Source organism: Nipponia nippon, unplaced genomic scaffold (genome assembly GCF_047370975.1).
Source record: "Nipponia nippon isolate SJK-2023a ecotype South Korea unplaced genomic scaffold, ASM4737097v1 scaffold_3, whole genome shotgun sequence".
Classification (NCBI taxonomy): domain Eukaryota; kingdom Metazoa; phylum Chordata; class Aves; order Pelecaniformes; family Threskiornithidae; genus Nipponia; species Nipponia nippon.
Window position 1 is genome coordinate 10,797,449 of NW_028262347.1, and position 19,238 is coordinate 10,816,686.

The window sequence follows — 19,238 nt, forward strand, 5'->3', positions numbered from 1 at the left end:
TGCCGTATCAATGTGGTCAGTTCAACTCAACAGAAGCAGACCACCTAAAAATAATTGTAAGTAATTTAAACGTGTAAGTTGGTCTGTGTAGCACATGAAGAAAGTGACTGTCAATGTTGTGGCTTTGAAATCTGAATGAATAAATTAGAAACAGCTCCTGGGGTTAAAGGTTATCACATCTCTGCCTTAAGGTGAGAACTAATGTTGGGAGAAATAAAGTTGCAGGGAAAATATTGCTTATGTTGTCTTCATATGCTTTATTTGTGGATTGTTTTCTGGAATATACTATCATTTGAAAGGCATTTGTCCTATGATAATAAGCACATTTTATCTAACTTACGAATATGTTGTTTACTGTCTTTGTGGTCATTTAGGTCAGACAGAAAGATCTGAAAACACAGGAAGATTGATCAGTGATTGAAAGCCAGGATTCAATTGACTTTTAATGTTGCTTATGCACTGAATTCCATCAAACACACGCATTCCTTCATCATGGTCCAGCCCCCTGCCCCATACATGCGCACACGCATGTGTGTATACACACACACATGCACATACACGCACACACTTATTTAGGTTTTAAATGTGAAAAATGCATATGACTTTCTCCAGAGGTACTTTAGTATGCATCCACAGAATACCACGGAAACAAGATGTGTGAGTTCTGGTGAAACGCTATGCTAAAATAACGACTACGCAAGTCCTGGTGCCTGAATTGACTTCTTCAGAGCTGACTTAGGTGTGATGGTGTGGGACTGCCTTGTGGTGTGCAGATTTATACACTCTGTATTTCTTCTGTTTAAGATGAGAAGGCTGGTATTCTGTTTCTCTTTTCCCATTGCCGTTATTACCAGAGGACTCTCTCTGTTTCCATTCTTTGGAATATGCAGAGCTTGAAATACTATTGTTCTTCTGTAGTCTGGCTTTCTCATACCTTTCTTTGCCTCTTTTTTTGTCTCCTTCTTGCATTTTCTACTTCCTTATACTACACATTTCCATCTCTGTCCAGTTTTCCATCTTATCTTCTTTTTTCCAATCATTTTTGCTAAGAATTGGCAAACTGCTTTTCCTTGACAACAGGAGGTAGCTTGCTTGGCTGAGGACAGCCTGACTTTCCTTTTCATGAAGATGGGAGACAGAAGAGGGAGCTCATCCTCTCCTCTCCCAAATGAGCTGTGTAAATAATGTATTTAACCTCAGATAGCAATTCTGTCCCTGTATGCACTGTGTATAGTGTATACCTGTTACATGACAGAAGCATCATGACAAGCAAATAATTTATGCTCACTAGCATACTCTTTTCCTCCACCAAACTTTTCTAATGTTTCCAGTACGGTCTTGGAGGTTTTATTTACTTGTTTCTATTTTTTGGAGGGTTAGGAAGGAGAAATAGAAATGCTTTTTAAATTTTAAATGCTTTTTAAAATTGGCCTTTCTGGTGGTTTTCTATCTAGTTCTTTTATTCCTATATTCTGCGTTCAAAGGAAAAATTATAATTCCAGAAGGCTATATTCCCTCTTGGCCCCAGAAAGTGTTTTAGATGAACAAACATAATGGGTATTATACAGTTTGGCTTTGGGGCTGCGGCTGTATCACAGTGATTCTAACAGTCACTTATGTATTATCTATATATTGTTGCCTCAGTAATGGCTGAAAGTGAGTTGAGTTTTATTGACTGAGTGGTGGCTGAAACCTTGTTGCCAGCAAAGCTCGTATTGGGCTCTATGGTAAGAATCAGTCCCAGGGAGCAGGGAAACCAGTGTTTCATTGACAAATACAGAGGAGCGTCTAAATTCCATGGGCATTTCTACCTTAGGATCTTTCAGCAGGGAGTGTCTTCCAGGCACCGTGCTGCTGTGCTGCAGGCATGGCTGAGAGTGCTTGTAAGGGAAGAAGGTGATTTCTTACAGTGGCAGTTGGTTGTTCTTGCCTGTATGTGACAGAAATAACTTTCAAAAAAGTCCTTAAGCTGCTGCAAACAGTTGGTTCTCTAATAACCCCTCTTCTGCAGGAAATAAGAGAACTAGACTTTTACCTAGTCTAAATCAACAATATGCTATTTACTTCAGTGAAATTATTCTGATTTGCGCAAGCTGAGAATGAAGCTAGAATACTTTTTCCTAAAATGGGCTGATTGTTCTTTTTCTTCCCGATTTGTTGATCCAACAGTCAAACAGTTATTTACTTAAGTAGTAATTTATCCATGAAGCAAACAGCCACAAATGATTAAATAAATGACACTTGATAGATTTCAAAGACCCACAGTACCATGTGCGCCCTAGTGCATTAGCAGACTCCTTATTCTGCCATTTGCTTAATAGGGAGGAGCACTGTTTACCAGCTCTGTAATTAGCTTTCCAGCTCAGGTAGTTGGAAGCAGCTCTATTTTTAGTAACAAAGCACAAGGTCGCAACTGCAGAAGCCAGAAATGAAGTGTGTGGCAACGACCATTTTGTGCATTTAAAACTCAGTGAAGCTGTTCAGAATATTGAACAGGAGCGGAGATGGTTGCCTATAATGTAATAAAGTATGTTGAGGCAGCAGGGTCAGGAATATAGAACCTGTGATGAATTAATGTAGTAAAATAAAAAAGAAAATTTTAAAACTACGCTACGGAAAACTAAGATATCTAAATTTGTAGAATCTGTATGGGCAACAAGAAAGAATAACATCTTAATAGAGTCACATGCTATGAATGGAAAGAGCTCAAAATGTAATATGTGTGTATGTGAGTGTGCTAATGGATTTAATCTAATAGAACTGCCAAGGGAACAACAGAAGCACTTTTTAGTCTACTGATAGCTATAAAATTATCTGGAAAGGTACTTGGAAGTAAAAAATGTTCCATGTGTGAAATAAATTACTGGGGCTACAGAAAGGACAGAATTGTTTTGAATGAAGGAGGAGGACAGGGAGGACTGGGGAAGGGCAGAAGAGACATCGTATCTCTGACTTGCTAAGGATTTCTTGTTTGAAAAAGATGCAATCTGTTAGAGATGTAATCAGAATAGATAATATAAACCATTTCACATAGAGAGTGATGTTTGTTAATATATTTATTACGGCGAATATTGTCTGTATGAAATTGCTTGACATGGGTGGATACAATAGCAGGAATCTATAAGCAGGAGTCTATAAACACTGAAGTTGATGGTTCCTGTCCAATCCGTATTCTTGTATCATAGATCTTTTTTAAAAATATATGTATAACCCACCAAAAGAATGTAGATGCTTTTCTGATAACTTATTTTCCCACTGTTAGTTATTAGACCAAACTAAATAAATAATTTTTTCTTCTCCTCAAATACTATGGAGAGAGGGAAAAGCAAAAAGATAAACTCATTTTCTGAGTAAACACAGTGCTAGTATTAAACTCAGTAGTATAACCAGGTTAAAAATGGTACATTGATCTTCCAATAAGAATTTCTAGAAGTCACAGTAAATAGTTTGGAACTGATATAAGCCTCTCTGGAGATGAGGGGACCTCTCTTATCATGGCATGTTGTCATATACCTGAATACGTCTTGGGTTCTTGTATCTCCTAAAATTCTGCAGAAAGGGTACTGGCACAGGTGAGTCTCTGATGTAAATAATTCTGGCAGTTTCTGTTTTTCCAAACTTTCACTGATATCTAATTGCAAATGGAGCAAGGCCCTCGGCAGGTGTGACCCATTATTCAGGCTTTAATATTAGGCTTTAAAAAAGAATTAAAAAAAAAAACCGAACTCAAAACTTATCCTAAATGAAACGAACCCTGCTATTAAATGCCCAAATGTGATTTGGACTTATTAAAGCAAGTGTGCAGGAACATTGTAAAGTAATGAGCCATCTATGACTGTAATGAAAATCCCTAAAATGGTGTACTACATCATCTGAGATGACACCCATTGCCTCCCTTTAATTTATTAACAACTCTGTACTATTGTGTTTTTCTTATTTGAGAAAGCTCAGACCATTCTGCAAGTTGGCAGGTTCAACTCCTATTAGAAATTCCTATCTCCTCTGTTATGTTTGGTGATGAGCTGTTTTGGAAACAGATGGTGTCTGGGAAACACAGTGAAGAAGAATTTGCACTTAAGATACAAAGAGAAAAACAACGACTCCTTTCACTTGCATAATTTATCTTCTCTGCCTCTTCCCTCTCCCTTTGTATTTAAAGCTCCTTTTAAAATTTTGATTGTAAGAAAGTGAATGCTGTTATTGTTTAATAACAGTAGCCAAATAATACAGAACATAATAGGCTAACACAATGTATTCACTAAAGTTTAGGGAAATTTTATCCATTAAATGATAAGTCTTTATAATGGAGAAAATGTTAAAACTACTACTCATTATTATTTTAAAAGATAAAATCTGGCATTGAAAAACAGAGTGCATGTTAGATGATTAAAAACCCCACTGTATTTCTTGACTGTCAGAATGAAATTATTTTAACTCCAAATGAGGTATCCTACTTCTCCTGTTTAACTAATTCAATATGCGTAACAGAAACAACGTTAAAATGGAAATATTTGTAACAGCAAAACGACTCATCTCTTCCATTTTGCCTGTAAAACACATATATTGTGTATATACAGAATAGAAGGGCTAATATGGAATGACCTTTGATGGATGATTTAGTCAAAATATTAAATATAAATATTTAAAAAAAATTTAGTGTCTGAACTCACCTTTGAAATAAGGCTGAAGAGCTTAAGCTTCATCAATAGAATTAGGCTTCTGGTATTCATATTTGCAGAGGTATTTAAATGCTTAAAGACAGAGACTTGAGTTGTCCATGATACTTGTAAGTATGTGTTAGGAGCTTCTGTCCTTCTCTGATGCCTCAGCTAAAGCTGTGGTCCAGAAAACCCTACTTTGACCTGATGATGGTTCAGAGGCCTGAACTTTGGTCTTTTGCACATGGCTTGAGCCATTCCTTTTGACCAGTGTCTAGCTTCTGTTTAAATCCCTTTGGAGTCTGTACGTTAGATGAAACCCCTTTTGGGATCTGATTTTGGCGTGTCTTTGAGAATAGTTCACCCAGAGGCAGTACTGTTTGACATTAAACATATCAGCTACAGCTACTTTATTTAATAGTAACAATAATAATAATAAAGCCTGCTCATGGTGAAGTACAATGTGGTGGTGGTTTGTTGAGTTTATTCATTCTCCAATAATATTATATGCAAAATACAGATCTGCAAATAGACATGTGACTTCAGTACTCCCATCCTCAGCTCAGGGCTGTTAACTGGGATGCTAGAGCCAAGCTTCTGGTCTCCTCCAAGACCCCATGAGTTTCCACTGAGTTGCAACAGAGGAAATGAAGCCCAGAATAAGCCGCTGCATCCGGATAAGCTAATTAATAGATGTCCTGTGGTGGTTTTGTTTGAATTACTTGTCACTGTAGTGAGAAATGAAATCATCTTTACTTTCTCAGAAGTTTCTCTGAACAGATGTCTTACATTCCAGTAGGAATGGTCGAAAGCAAGCTATACAGTAATGCAGTTTCATTTTTTTGGCAGTCAGGTTTTGATGGTTACTTCTGAATGTGATGATCTTGGGACATTATTTGAAAGCAAGGCTTCTTAGATCTCTGGGGTTACTAGTCAAGGCATTAGCTACAAGATTGCATTCTTGTTAATTTTTCTTTCCAGTAGTTATGACCATAAAGTTAGGGATCCCCTCCCCCCACGGAATTAAATTGGAGGAGTCAAGAAGATTCATATCATTGCTCAAAGTAATAGCGTCACCTTTGGAAGCACTATTACCATGATTAATTGCCTGCTGTTTGTTTTCTTTATTCAGGTCTCTAAAAGTTTCCAGATTATCTCTCAGAACAAAGAACTCCAGGGATGGATAAATAATGTTGAAAGACAGAATCAGATATAGACATAAAGCCATGCAAGGCCAGATGGCTTTTATTGATGTTGGTAATGGCCACTGATGGTGTGAAATCCAAAGGGATGTCTACTGCAGCACTGCCGCTGCCACACACAGTTCTGTCGAGCTGGCTGTTTTCCTCATCCAGTTGGAATTCATATGCAACGACTTCTTTACCTATATACATTTATTCCGCCTCTAGATGTCTTTGCACCTTGAAACATAAAATGCTTAGGTGAACGATTAACACAGAGTTTTCAGTGTTGATTCTTGTGTGTGGTTTACTTTTTTTCCTGTGCCATTAGGAAATCAGACAGTTTATAGACTAGTGTATTAGCGAGAATCAAGCTGGAGTCACAAATCTAGAACAGATAATCGGGAAAATTACTGACCTGGCCTTGAGCCAGGTGATTTTCTTCTCCGTTATTTCATTAGAAACTTGGTTGGTGTCCCATTTATTAAATGAGGAAGAAGTCTTCTGAAAGCTAAGCTGGTATTAGTTGCATCTAAGTTTGACGTTTTCTGGTGAACTTTATAATAATATTTTAAAGAGACTTTATTGAGATAAAGATATTTTATTTTTTTCATGTACATTACGGAATAATACATTTTTGTTCATGTTTTATTGAGAAACAAATAGACTTAATTTACAGACTTTAAATATTGGTGTGAGATTTAGTTAATTTGAAGATACGACCCAATGAGTCTAAACATTTTGACCTACTTCCAGATTTAGTTAAGCAACAGACAAAATCTAATGGATATTAAGTGCCTTGATTTTTTTTTTTTTTTCTGGTGCCCAGCTGAGGTACCTTAGTAAGACGTTACTTACTATCTGATCACATTAATGATATATGCAAACACTGTCAAAACTTCTGTGATCATAAAAATCTAAAGCATTTACCTTTTTATCAGAACCCTTACATGGTTTTGGTCTTCTGGTAGATTTGCTATAGGGGGAGCTTCAAATGAAGGTTTGTTTGGTTTTGGTTTTTTTTTTTTTTCTTCTTCTGTTCCAGCAATATGAAGAACAGGTTCTCTTTCTAGGAACAAATGCTGTAATAGCATTTTTTTAAATATCTCTGGGGCTTTTATATATCTGAGAACAGAATATTTTTCGCTGGATATTTGTTTATGTAATAGTTGGATTACTAGGACAGGTAGATATTTGAGTATTTAATAAAATTCTGAAAAGACAGCATACTGTAAATTTAAACATTTGCATGCATTGTGTGATCTTATTTCTTGCAGAATGAAACTGTCCGAGTTGTTAGAGCAGTTAATAAATTCCAATTACTGCATATGTTTAAAATTTCATGTCAAGCTTCTGCTGACCAAAAGGCTTGTGTTTGCCACACCATGACAGTACGCTAGTAAAGAAAGGTCAACATTTTTCACAAAGCAGGTCTAAAAATCACTTGTTTGCCAGTGCTGTTTGGTGATTTTAAACTTAATGGGATTGCACAAGTGTAATCAAAGGCATTTTGCAATTAACTTGAACTGTTTGCATGAAGTGTGACCATCAGTAAAAATAATTAATTAAACCTTAAGATGTAAAGAAAGAGAAGAAATGACAAGATGGGACACTTCTCTGATTCCTGTTTTGTATGCTATACAGTAGTACTTCTGCCTGAGCAATGGAAAGAATGTGCCATTTAAAATGACAGTGGCCAGTAATTATTTTTAATATTTCTGAAATGCATATGGTTCAGGGGACCAGAATGAGAACAAACCTGGCTTTAGATTTAATGTTATTAACATACTAAATTGATTTCTCCAGTATTACTAAGGGTAAGGATGGAGGTTGAGGGGAACGTAAACCATTATATAGTTGTGGAAAGGAGATTAGATTCATGCCAGTAAGCTGTTTGAGATGCTGTCTAGCAGCATTTGAAGCAGGAGGTCATGGACTGATGCTGAAGAGGGGGATTAGCTGCCTCTAAACTATTCTGACTGAATTTTGTACAAAATCCTGTTGAGTCGGGGGGTGCGGGGAAATATATTTTTGCAGTCACTAGAAAAAAACTTAACAGCCACTAGGCTGGATCAGACCAGAACACTCACTGAGAAGATTGATGAGGTATGTTGATTTTCCATCTGTGTTTTGGAGGTTAATGAAATTACTCAGACAGTGAGGTAACCTAGGCTTCTAAGGACAAGACTTGAAAGACCATATGGTGGTCTTCTGTTTTTAGTATTTCTAGGTTAGTAATCTTTTGGTTTTTTTTTTTTTTTTTAAATTTTTTTTCCTTAGCAAACAGCCTTCACATTGGAAACGGTCCAGTTGTCATGTACAGAGATTACAAATTGAGCATAAGAAATCTTGTCCTTAAATTTATTGTTTCAATGAATGTAGCTACATTTTTTGAGATTTTTATGGCCTAGCAGTTAGCTGAATAATTGGGCTAAAACCTGCAGAAGTATTTATAATATTTCAATTTTTTTTTTTTGAGATTTCTGAACACTTTCCTGACCTACCCAGAAGCACTATATTGTGATTTTTTTAGTTTGTTTGTTTTGTTTTACAATGGCATTCACTCATAATTGCACACATTTGTAAATACAGGAGTACATTGAAGATGATGGCATAACTCTGATCCTCATCAGCAGTTGTCAATACAAATCTATGATTTTTTTTTTTTTAAGTGTTACTTTTGTAATTGATCTTAAGTTTTGTATCTTCTCTTTAATATAAGAAGAAAACAAGTCTTGTGAGGAGTGGCTGAAGGAGCTGGGGTTGTTTAGCCTGGAGAAGAGGAGGCTGAGGGGAGACCTTATCGCTCTGTACAACTACCTGAAAGGAGGTTGTAGTGAGGTGGGGGTCGGTCTCTTCTCCCTAGTAACAAGCGATAGGATGAGAGGAAACGGCCTCAAGCTGCGCCAGGGGAGGTTTAGGTCAGATATTAGGAAAAACTTCTTCACCGAAAGGGTCGTCAGGCATTGGACCAGGCTGCCCAGGGAAGTGGTTGAGTCCCCATCCCTGGAGGTATTTAGAAGATGTGTAGATGTGGTGCTTAGGGACATGGTTTAGTGGTGGACTTGGCAGTGCTAGGTTAACGGTTGGACTCGATGGTCTTAAGGGTCTTTTCCAACCTAAATGATTCTATGATTCTATGATTCTATATTTCTTTGTGAATGCTGACAGACTCTTTTGTAACTGTTGTCTTCAAGGTAGTAGTTAGTAAATATCTCTTTGTACATTTAGAGCATGACGCTAAGTCCTTTACTGTCTGGAAAAGCTGTCGGGTACACCTGTTCCTATTCCCCACTCCTCCCCCAAACCAACACACCAACCCTTAAATTTCTATATAAATATTATTTTCCCAAAGGAATTCAACTGGAATTTTCACTGAAACATTGAACTCGACATATTACATAAAAACTAACCTGTGCATATACCCAAGTTCCGATGCTCTGTTCTCACTTTTGAACTATAGTAGGGGAAGAAAGGAATATTTGAAATATTTGATGTTTCTTAAATGTTTTTATATTGAAATATGCACCAAATATTTTGTTTGATCAAAAGTCTATTTTAGACTGAAAAATGGCTAAACCAGTAAAATTTCAACATGCTCTACTTTCTGGCTGGTGTTTTTGGTGTCTCGTAATAGAGGTGTTTTCCAGTTTTCTTTTACAGTCAGAACTGGACATTGGATTAATGTTCCGGCACTATCTCTAAAAGAATTTGCATTTTTGTAATATTTAATTTTAATTAGAGAAAGGCAAGAATTCTGATGAAAACAAAGTTTTGGTTTAGATTTTTAAAAAAAAAAGAAATTCAATTTTGGATCTACTTAAGGTGGCTCAAGATTGATGTCACGGTATGAATTCTGTAAGACTGAAAATGTAGGCTTTGTACTCATTACAGAACAAGTAAAACAGAACTACCTCTTTCGCAAGCTTCTGTACGTACACCTTTGTGCTGACCTACAGTGCGCTTCTGTTTTGTCCTGAATCATGTCTGAGCCAAGAACACTTGTATTGTGCTGTGTAGTGAATTTTTAAAGTCGTGTGCCCAGTATTGCTGTGGCTCAATTACACTGTTATCCCAGACCTCTAAAGAGAAAGAGCGCTGCCTTTTTTCTTCTATATCACCTATCAGCAGAAGGATCTCCTGATCAAAACGTAATCTCTCATTTGATTTCGCATCCTTTTAAATACTTTAGCTGTGCTGCTTTTTCTCCAAACTTGTAAGGATTGTGTTAGTCCTCCGTCATCCTTCAAATGACAAATCTGGTCAATGCTTTTTCACGAGGCGTAATGCACAGTGAAGCTAAAGGAATTTTTGTTTGAATCCATAATGTGTTATAATTAGTTACAGTCATAATTAGAGGCTTCAGTGAAATTCATGCTCTCCTCTTCCCCTCCTTTCTTCTGTGCGCTGTTGGTAACTGGAATTAAGAACGGTTCAGCTTCAACACGGTGAATTGTCTTGTTCCAGGTGTTGGTCTGAGGCATGATGCCCTTTCTCTGGTGATTTCCTTGGGCACATTTGAGTTTGCTCCTGGTTGTCTTTCCGGGATGAAATGCAGATACGTTTGATGTTGTAACTGGCTTTAGTATCTGTATTGGGCAGGCTGAAGCTCCCTCCACCTATGAATCACAGAATAGATTGTCTAGACCAACTCCCTGCACAAAGCAGGGTCAATTGGAGCAGGTTTCTCAGCGCCAGTCAGGTTTTGAATGTTTCCAAAGATTGAGACTCCACTACCTCTTTAGGCAACCTTTGACCACCTTCATTGTTTGTTTGTTTTTTGTTTTTTTTTTGTTTTGTTTTTTTTAAGTATTTTCTTATGTTTAAATGGAATGTCTGGTATTTGAATTTATGCTCATTTGATTTTTTGTCCATTCATTGGATAGCACGGAGAATACTCTGGCTTCATCTTCTTTTCGCTCTCCCATCAGCTATTTATGCACATTGAGAAGACGTCCCTGAGCCTTCTTTTCTCCTGACTCCTTTTCTCCAGTTCCAGCTCTCTCAGCTTCTCCTTGTATGAGTGATGCTCCAGTTCCCTAATCATCTTCATGACCCTTTGCTGGACTTGCTCCAGTCTCTCTCTGTACTGGGGAGCCCAAAACTGGACACAGCACTCTCCCACCAGTACTGAGTACAGGGCAATAATCGCCCCCCTTGACCTGCTAGCTACGCTCTTAACTAATACAACCCAGGATGTTGCAAGTATTCAAGCATGCCTTTTGCCCCATGCCTCCCCTAATTCTCATACCATACTCGAGGGCACAGAAGACACATGCATTGTGTCTTACAGCACCATGCTGGAAGAATGCAGTGGAGCACTTTGCTGTAAACACAATTATTATCTTATAAATGTTTCTGAAGGTGATGGGCTCCAGAGGAAACCCTGATCAGTCCACTCCAAGGAGTACTAACTTTAAACTGGCCATCAGTCATTGTATGTCAGTGGACTTCACACGGACAATGATTGTAGCCAAAGGTATAAAGTGCAGATTTCCGATTACTGTGATATCTCTAAAAAAATGTGTGTACTAGCAGGTCTTCTCCAAGGCAGGTGTATGTTGACTTCTCCAAGTTATATTAACAAGTTTAATAGTAAAACGCATAGATACCGTTTTGGAGGGAAGGAAGGGTTAGAACAGAATCCAAGCTAAAATTTCACATAATGTTCCAGGAATGGAATTTGACACTTGATCTGTATGTCTGGAATATTTATCATCAAATCAGTTCACCTAAATGCCATTTTCTGCTTCCTCCTCCTCCTAAATCAACCTCTTCTCCATACATCCTGAAAGAGTTGTTTATATTTGAACCTATGCTGTTTTCTTTTATTAACCATGGGGCTCCTTCCTCTTGTCATCTTTTACATTAAAGATTTTCATTTTTTAGGTGTCTCCTTTTGCTGGAAAGCAGTGGGGGAGAAAGAAGTGCAGGGTTAATTAGGTAACTTCATTAGTTACTAACTGGTTTTCCAGTTGCAGAACTTGTACTGTTGCATCTTGAAATAGTATATGCATATTGTAAAATATGAGGCCTTAAAAAACACCTTGCAATTTACAGACCTTTAAAGTGTGCTGAAATGAAAATTTATTCAGTAATGATCTGTTCTCTGAGCCTCCATGTATGTGAGAATGGTTAATCCCTATGTTCTAGCAGGATTTATGAGGAGTTTCATGCTCTTAAATAATGTTTTGTTTGGATGACTTGTCCATATATAATTAATAATTTTCTACAAGTATATAGTCTGTATTTTTTGATCTAAACTTACTATTCAAAAATAAGTAGTCATTTGCTTTTTAAATCCAGGCATATGGCATCAGAACTGATGTGTCATCACTAGAGTGAAATATTATAAATTCCATTTTTACTGTACATTTTTCATAATCAGTAGCAAATAATTGTTGCTCTATTATAATTATAACAGGAATCAGGATGAAATGTTTGGGTTTTCATCAGCATGCATGATATAATTTTCAGAGCATGTCTGGGAAAATTTACGCTAATTTTCTTTCTGAACTCTGAAGCTATGATGTGATTGCAGCACTTGGATGGCTTTTTCCCTCAGTTTGCTTTATTCCAATTGATTAGTTCTGCCCTTATAATTTGGATTAATTCTGTGTGTATTGCAGGGTATTAATATCACTTTTAATTAGTTTCCTATTGCTTACATACATTGTATAAAAAGTGGCTTCATTGTCTGTGAGGAGTCATTGAAAAATGCATTGAAAAGCATTTAATTCCTTTCAGTACTAAACTTTGTATGCCTATAATAGAAAACAGGAGAGATCAAGATGTCCTTGCAACAGCACATCAGTTTCCTCTGCACAGGTTCCTCTCTTCATGTGTTAGAATCTTATTTATCCAACTCCTTCAATAAAAAGGAAAAGGAATGCCGGTAGACTGACACTGTTTTAAGAAGGTCATACTTTGAATTTCTAAGTACAAAATATGTATTTGCTGATAAAGTAGGGTCAGGTACTAGTTGTTAGAAACTAGTTATTTCCCTGGTATGCATTCTAATTCCTTTCACATTTTTTGAACATACCTTTCCTGTACAGTTTCTGTTCAGATAAAAAAAATATTTATTTCTGTTGACAGATCTCATCTGCTGTTTCCTTGGCATCACTTATTTCTCTGCACTTGACTTCAAGTCTGTTGCACTGAATCTGTCTGAGAAGAGACACATCTTGAATTTTGTGTTCAAAATACTACTACTGCTATGGTCTCATTCTCTCCACCTTTTATTTTCAGCCATTCTAAAGCAGTTATTCTTATTGCCTATTTTCCACTTGATAGTAAAGTTAAACGTGTGAACATCTCATTTTATTTAATTACCAAAAAGTAAGATCCATTTTTTAAAACATTAAGAGAAATGAAACTAGACAAGTGGAAAGAAGAAGGTGCTGACAGAAAGATGATTATTTGCAAGTTAGTGTAATAAAAAGTAATAAGATCAGTTGTTAACGTAAGTGTATTTCCTTGCAGTTATATTCTTTTTGTCTCCTGAATGTACCAAACCTGAAGCCAGTGCTTCAGCATGGTAGAATACAGTAGATGGAATTATTTCTATGAAAATATTAGAAAGAAGGGCTCTTAAATTATCTGTGTCATGATTTAGTTTGGGGCTTCAGTCTCTATGCTATCTGTTCTTAGCATCATAAAAAATAATGGACATATACAGAGATTCAGATGCATAGGTTCATACTGTATATCACTTCCTTATGTATCTGCAGATGGTGTGTATTTTTGCATATTCTCTTTTAAAGGTTGGATTTTATGGTGGTTAGAATACATTGCAGACTCTTGTATTGGATGGGGTAAATGTAGGGGAATGCAAAGATTCATTGCAAATGATTCATTCAAAGATTTATATATACATTTTGTAAGCCATTTAGTTTCCAATGGAGACTCTAAATCATTACCTTACCTTATTGCTATTTCTTTTTAATTTTGGTGAAATTGTTTCCTTGTTCAGTCAAAAAGGCCAGGAGTCTGATCTATTAAATGCTTGAATGCTTAATGTTGAAGGCTTTATCTATATATAGGCAGAATAAAATCAAATAAGACCTTGCAGTGCGTAGAAGGAAAGAATACAGGAGGTCCATTTTTATAAGGTTCAGACCCCAAATGAGCACTCTAATATAATTTCAAGTGAGGAAAGTGAAAGCAGTATATGTTTGAATTATGCATGACCTACAAAGATAAAGATGGAAAGGCATGCAGATTGTTGGTCACAGGATTGGATTTCAGTGATCAGTTACAAATTGATCAATTCAATTAATCAGGCTTTTTCCCTGGGGTCCATAGAGTTGATAGGTTATGAAGTTCCTTCAGTCAACTCTTGAGGACAGTCTTCCTCACACTGTCCAGCTTTCAAAACTCCTCCTTCCCACAAGAAGCTACTGAAAGGGAAACGGCAGTCTGTAAGTGCTATATGGAGGGTCATCACCAGGAAAACTCTGTCTTTACTTAACTTTTGCAGTGGCCTTCAGTCTTCATTACAAGTGGAAACATCATGGCAACAACAGCTTCTAAACTAGACAGATGCGTTTAAGTTATTACAAGACGTGTAAGAAAGGAAAGGGAAGGCACAGAACAAGTAATTTCTTCTCCGTTCGTTGGTCCATGAGAAGGCAATGCACTTTGCCCATGGAGGAGTCCCACAGAACCTACTCCTGTGACAGGCTATCTGTCAGCACAGTCCTGTCAAGCCCGTTGAAGTAACTTGGAAGGTGAGATAAGGGTTAGGGAGAATTTTGGTTTGGCAAGATTTTTGAGAGTGTGATATGAGTAATATGTTTGATTGTGGAGATTCCTTGTATGACTACAAGTGATAGAACTTCCATAGACAGATTATTAGTAAAAATAAATAGGATGGTGTTATCTAATAAAAAGTGATAGCGAATTAGATTTCTGCAACCTCAAGCGTCATGTATTTTCTTCACCTAGTTCTGACTGATCAGGAATTTCTATTGCTGGCTTCTACTGATCTAAGCCCCTTTTGGAGACATCAAAGCTCTAAACCAGGAGAAAAAAAAAAGGTATTACAAAACACTATAAGATAAACTCTGTTAGTCAGCTGAACTGTGGGAAAAGAGCAAGACATTTGTAGACATCACTACCAGAAAGAACGTATCTTACTTTTGTCATGTAGCTGAAGCTCCTCAGGCTTTTAAAAATGTATTGCTCATGTCTATTTGAGAGGCAGCTGAAGTAAATTTTGAAAGTCTCAGTGATGTCTTTGAGAAGAAAAGAGTCTCAAAATTAATCAAATAGGTAATACAAATGTCATTTTCCTTGATTTACTTCTCAGGAGTTGCTGGAAATGACTCTGATTTCAGAGAGCTATCATTGGTCAATCAGCATCGTGTAGCGACTGTTCAAATCGGTAGAAATATGTTTCTTGGTTTTAGCAGATAGTATCGTCTGACAGGATGTAACTGAAACAAGTCAGCCTTGAGAACTAACAGAAGCAGAACTAAATACTGGTTTAAGTGCTTGCGTTCTGTCTCTGGGGATATACTTTCATAGCAGCATTCGAGATTTCAGAACTTCATCCTCTAAACTGATTAGGTAAGTGAGAAACTTTGGCTCTTGGTCGTAGTTATTTCCAGGTATGTTAAAAGGTGTGGCGCTAGAACCCTGAACGTTACATTTCCAAAATCACAATAATTTTCAGGAAATTTTGGAAGCTAACAGTTCAAGGCTTAGTCTTGTAAGTAATAAACATTCTCATGAGTAATCTGATCTACTTCAGCCTTCTACTTATGGGTAGGGTGCTGCTATGTTTCACTCCTTTGAAGGAGTGACTTATCCTATAAGGAGCTCAGTCCGCTTGACTGAGCTATTCAAAAAGAAAGAGAAAGCTTATTAGGAATGCAGGTGACAAATTTGATTACTCCTCAGTAAAGACCCTTATGATGAATGAAATCTTTTAGGAAGGTGACTAACATGGTACAATCACTTGAAGTGATTCATGCTGTTTTTTCATGGTACTGCTCTGTTTCTATATGCAATGCTTTAGTGCATAGATGAAGAACTGTTGAAAATATATGATTTGTTTATGGTTAGAAACTTTAGTCACGTACCCATAATTGCTAAAGTAAGAAAAGGAAGTATATCATAGGAACTTTTGGATGATTGCTCAGTACTTTTTGGATCTTGTCTCAAGCTTTGCTAAGTGGGTGATTAGATTTTTTTTTTATTTGAGGGTAGGGGGAGTTATATTTGAAGACATCACAGCATATTTCTTACAAGGAAATACATTAAACATGTTTATAGTTATGCATATTATTGCAAGGAGGAAAAAAAATAGAATTTGGGGGAAGAATTTTGAGGAATTTGGAGGAATGGCATCTTGAAGCAATAGTACTATTAAAGAGCATTCTGAAGGCATAAATTTTGAAGTAGCATTTGACCTATGGCTCCATGGATTGGTGAATCTGAATACATCAACAAGATGTCCAAGAGTCTGAGTCAGTCCTAATAGACATTTACCGTTTATGCTTCCATTTGTATTAGTGGTGATGCTACTGAATCCTTTGCTGTCGATTGCTGTCAGCAGTCAACGTGACCAGGCTCCTCAACAAGGGAGCTGAGGGTGACAGCAGGACAGTGACCTCATTGATGAGGTGTGCAGTCCCACAGTACCTGAACAGGACAAGAAGAGCAGGTTTGGTGACAGTAACAAAGTTCAGCCAACAGTCCGGTTGGTGATTGCCAATAAAGTCTGTAGTCATAAGGCAGATTTGAGGTTGAGCCAAGAAATCAAGTCATCAAGGAAGGATCACCATCAACAACGTACAACCACAGCACAGCGTATCTACAGCAGGGCAGAGGCTTCAATGCAGCACCCAACCCAGCGGGTGGAGGCTACATGGGTAGAAGCCACATTTGGAGCTTTTCACAGCAGTTTTCCCATACCTTAGCTCTCTTTGTAGAAATCTCATCCAAGGTTATACAGCTATGCCGTATCAAAGCAGACCTTTAATCCAAGTACCTAAACCTATGGGCAGGGGAAGAGAAAGACGTTTTAAAACTGGGCAGGGCAACTGGAGTCTGTTGGTGTACTCAGGGCCCTCACGCTTCCAGCTAGTATTGCTGAGAGTTGGGGACATCAAAGATGCTGACGAAAGGGATGGGAGCCTGCTCTTTGATCTGATCTTCCTGTCATATGACCCTTAATGCATACATTGTAACAGGCATTGCTAATTGCAGAACTTCAGCTCCCTTATTCCTCTAAGTAAATCCATACCGAAAGTTGTTCCTAGAGCTGGCGGGACTTTTCCTGACGAAATAAAGTGTGTACTTTCGGGGTTCTGACACTTCAGAGAATTTGGGTTTTTTTAGACTGTGAAGAGTTGTGTTTGGAAACTGATATTTTAAACCTAATGGGTGGAGTTCATATGACTGCGCATATGATGTGGACAGCTGCAGCTGGTCAGGTTCATGAAGGTTAACTTTACTCAACAGTGAGCTAATCAATATAGTTAATGAAGTGATGTGATTCATCTACATTTGGTCATATGAATTATTGACTAAACTTCATTGGTGATATTGACTAGATCTCCACTGACTATAATGGGATCTTAGACAACTAGCTCAAATGCAGACATGTAAATTGCAGACATAGAATGACTGATGTTAGAAGGGATGTCAGTAGGTTATCTAGTCCAGCCTCCTGTTCAAAGCAGGGTCAGTGGACCAGACCAGGTTGCTCAGGACTTTATCCCATCTAGTCTTGAAAGCCTCCAAGAATGGAGACTGCATAATGTCTGTGGGCAACCTGTTCCAATGCTTGAAAGTCCTCATGGTGAAAAAAGCTTTTCCTTATATTCAGTTTAAATCTATGTCTGTGGTATATTGTCCTTCCACTGGGCACTGCTCTGAAGTGCCTGGCTCTGTCTTCTTGATTACCTCCTCGTAAGTGCTGTTAGACTTCCGTTAGGGTCCCCTGAAGTAGTCTTCTCCAGGCTGAACAAACCTCTTTCCCTCATCTTCTCACAAGGGGGTTGCTCTAGCCTCTAACCATCTTGGTTACCTTTTAGAATAGAATAGACTATTTCGGTTGGAAGGGGCCCACAACCATCATCTAGTCCAACTGCCTGACCAATTGAGGACTGACAAAGCATGTTATTAAGGGCATTGTCCAAATGCCTCTTAAATACTGACAGTCTTGGGGCATTGGCCACCTCTTTAGGAAGCCTGTTTCAGTTTGACTGCCCTCTCAGTAAAGAAATGCTTCCTAACATCCAGTCTAAACCTCCCCTGGCACAGCTTTGAACCATTTCCATGAGTCCTATCACTGGATACCAGGGAGAAGAGCTCAGCACCTCCCTCTCCACTTCCCCTCCTCGGGAAGCTGTAGAGAGCAATGAGGTCGCCCTGCGGCCTCCTTTTCTCCAGACTAGACAAGCCCAAAGTCCTTAGCTGCTCCTCATACGAGATTCCTTTCAGTCCTTTCACCAGCTGTGTTACCCTCCTCTGGATGCATTCAAGGACCTTCACATCCTTCTTAAATTGTGGGGCCCAGAACTGCACGTGGTATTCAAGGTGAGGCCACACCAATGCTGAATACAGTGGGATAATCACCTCTTTTGACCGGCTGGTTATGCTCTGTTTGCACCCCAGGATGCCAGTTGCCCTCTCGGCTGCCAGGGCACACTGCTGACTCCTGTTGAGCCTGCTGTTGACCAGCAGCCCCAGATCCCTTCTGCAGGGCTGCTCTCCAGCCACTCCTCTCCTAGTTTATACCTGTGCCTGGCGTTACTCCATCCTAGGGTCAGAATCTGGCATTTTGACTTCTTAAATTTCATCCCCTTAATCATAGCACAATGCTCCAATCTATCTCGATCCCTCTGCAAGGCCTCTTGTCCCTCAAGAGAGTCAACAGCACCTCCCGGTTTGGTAACATCAGTAAACTTGCTAATGGTGCATTCAACTCCTGCCTCTCCAGATCGTTGATAAATGTATTAAACAGAACTGGCCCTAGAATTGAACCCTGAGGAACACGGCTGGTGACCAGTTGCCAGCCAGATGTAACCCCATTCACTACAACCCTTCGAGCTCTGACCTTCAGCCAGTTCTTCACCCAGTGCACCATGACCCCACTCATCCCACCATTGGACAGCTTGTCCAGAAGGGTGCTGTGAGGGACAGTATCAAAAGCCTTACTAAAATCCAGAAAAACTACCTTCTCTTCATCCACTAGGTGGATGATCTTATCGTATTTATATCATATCATATTTATATACTTTTATCATTTTAATATACTTTTAATATACTTTTTATTCATATTTATATACTTTTTAATATATATGTATATACATATATACTAGGTGGGTGATCTTACCATATTTGCGTCCAGCTCTGGGGTCCTCAGTACAGGAAGGACAAGGAC

General features: G+C 38.1%; 1 protein-coding gene across 5 annotated transcripts in view; it reads left to right on the forward strand.

Annotated features, from left to right (window-relative positions):
• Nucleotides 1-19,238, forward strand: part of PCLO (piccolo presynaptic cytomatrix protein) — a 386,235-nt gene that overhangs the window by 21,802 nt on the left and 345,195 nt on the right. The window lies entirely within an intron of this gene.